Genomic DNA, 2,740 nt, shown 5'->3' with positions numbered 1-2,740 from the left:
CCACGTCTCCATTTGTATTTCTTTATTAAAATTAATCGCCCATTTAATCATTTGAGGCTTCACTACCTCTTCTTCTGTAGACCATTTCAATAGCAGTTTGTACATCCTTGAAATCAATTTTTCATTCTCGCCCAGCAGCATTTTCTCCATTTCTGTTTTCTCTCGTCTTATACCTGTAGTTTTAATGTCTTTCTCTATTAAGCTTTTAATCTGTAACAGCTGAAACCAATCAAATTTGTCCTGCAATTCTTCAACCGATTTCATTTCAACTTTGCCCCCCTTGAACTTTAGCAGTTGTTCATATGATGCCCATTTCCCTTCCTTTACACTTTGCAGCATACTTATTACTTCAGTTGGCACAATCCAAGGTGGTTTCCTCTCATCTCCATATTTACTATATTTTTTCCAAGTATTCAGCAAACTCCTCCTTATATAGTGATGCGAAAAAAACCATCCATCTTCTCTTTCCCGTAGTACATATACGCATGCCAACCAAATACATTTCCATGTCCTTCTAGCGCCAATAATTTTTTGTTGATCAAAGTCATCCATTCCTTAATCCACACCAAACAGACTGCATCATGGTATAGCATTAAGTCAGGTAGTTGGAAGCCGCCTCTTTCTTTCGCATCTGTTAAGATTTTCATTTTAATTCTTGGTTTCTTGCCCGCCCAAATAAACTCTGAAATTTTTCTTTGCCACAGATTGAATTGTTTCTTATTTTTCACTATTGGGATAGTTTGAAATAAAAACATCATCCTTGGTAGAACATTCATTTTAATTGCAGATATCCTCCCCAGCATGGATATGTTTAGTTTATTCCATTTTAATATATCACCTTCTATTTTATGCCAGAGCTTTTCATAATTGTTCTTATATAAGTCAATGTTTTTCATCGTCATCTCCACACCTAAATATTTTATTTTGGAGGCAACTTCACATCCAGTAGCATTTTGTAATTCTTTCTGTTTGTTTAGTGTCAGATTCTTAGTAAGGATTTTCGATTTTTCTTTGTTGATATAAAAGCCAGCTAGCTCACCATACTCTTTAATTTTTTTTAACAACAAAGGCATCACTTGTACTGGGTTCTCATTGACGAACATCACATCGTCTGCAAAGGCTCTGTATTTATAGGAAAAACCTTTCAACTTCAAACCCTCTATTTCACTATCTTCATCAATTTGAGTCAACAAGACCTCTAGGGTCATTATAAACAGCAATGGAGATAGAGGGCAACCTTGTCTAGTGCCTTTGCTAATCTTCAGTTGTTCAGTTAAGTCGGCATTCACACAAAGTTTTGCCTGTTGTTCTGCATATATTGCTTTGATCATCCTTATAAAATCATCTCCTAGATTCATTTTCTCCATAACTGCAAACATAAAGTCCCAATTAAGATTGTCAAAAGCTTTTTCCGCATCCGCAAAGAATAAGGCCACCTCCTTTTCTGGGTGTTTTTCATAAAATTCAACAATGTCTATTACATTTCTGATGTTGTCCCTTATTTGCCTCCTGGGGAGAAAACCTGCTTGTTCTTCCTGAATAGAAATGTTTAAATGCTGCTTGAGTCTTTCCGCTAAAATTCTAGCAAATATTTTGTAGTCATTATTCAGTAGTGAAATCGGTCTATAATTTTTAACATTTGTGGAGTCTCTTTCTTCTTTCGGTATTAATGAAATAACCGCTTCTTTCCAAGAATCTGGTACCTTCCCATCTTCTCTAATACAATTCATCAACTTTTGCATTTTGGGTACTAGTACATCCGCCAAGACTTTGTAAAATTTTGCTGAGAAGCCGTCTGGACCTGGAGCCTTGCCTAATTTCATTGAACCAATCGCTGCTTCAATTTCAACCTTCTCAATTGGCTTATTCAATATTTTTTCGATATTATCATTCAAGGGCTTTACTTTTACTCTTTTCAGATAGGCATCAATTTTTTCTTTTTTTATCTGTTGACCTTTATATAATTTGGCATAAAATTTGAAAAACTCCCTTTTAATTCCAGCTTGATCTACAATTTCTTTCCCTTCCACGCAAATTTTGTTCACAAACTTTTTCTCCCTTTTTTTCTTAAGTTGCCAAGCCAGATATTTCCCTGGTTTATTAGCACCTTCAAATGATTTTTGCTGCGACCTTTTTAACATCCATTCGACCTCCTTGTTCAATAAATGTTTCAGCTGATTCTGCAAAATTGTGATTTCTCGCATTATTTTCTTTTTCCCCGGTCGTTTTTTTAGATCTTTTTCTTTTTTGCTTATTTCTGCTTGTAAATCTTTCAGTTGCTTTTCTTTAGCTCTTTTGTCTTTGTTGTTCAGTGTGATTAGTAATCCTCTCCTCACTGCTTTATACGCATCCCAAACGATCTGTGTTCTAACCTCTTGGTCTTCATTTGCTTGGAAGAAATCTTTAGTTTCTTTTTCCAGAGACTTCACTACTTCCACTTTATGCAACAAATCCTCATTTATTCTCCATCTTCTGCTCTTTCTCGTAACCTTCGCTGACCACATTAATGGATTGTGGTCTGCACCTATTTTCGGAAGAATTTCCATCTTATTTGTAATAAGTCCCAGGTCCTTCGTGGACCATAACATATCAATTCTTGAGAAGGAGTTATGCCTTGCTGAAAAAAAGGTATAGTCACGTACATTAGGATTAAACTTTCTCCAAATGTCTTCCAGACTTTCTTGCTCTATTAAGTCAAAGAAGGAGTTTGGTAGCTTCCCGTCTTTCTTCTTTTTGTTTC

The sequence above is a fragment of the Heteronotia binoei genome, chromosome 19 (genome assembly GCF_032191835.1).
Source record: "Heteronotia binoei isolate CCM8104 ecotype False Entrance Well chromosome 19, APGP_CSIRO_Hbin_v1, whole genome shotgun sequence".
Taxonomy (NCBI): domain Eukaryota; kingdom Metazoa; phylum Chordata; class Lepidosauria; order Squamata; family Gekkonidae; genus Heteronotia; species Heteronotia binoei.
This window is presented reverse-complemented; position numbering follows the sequence as displayed.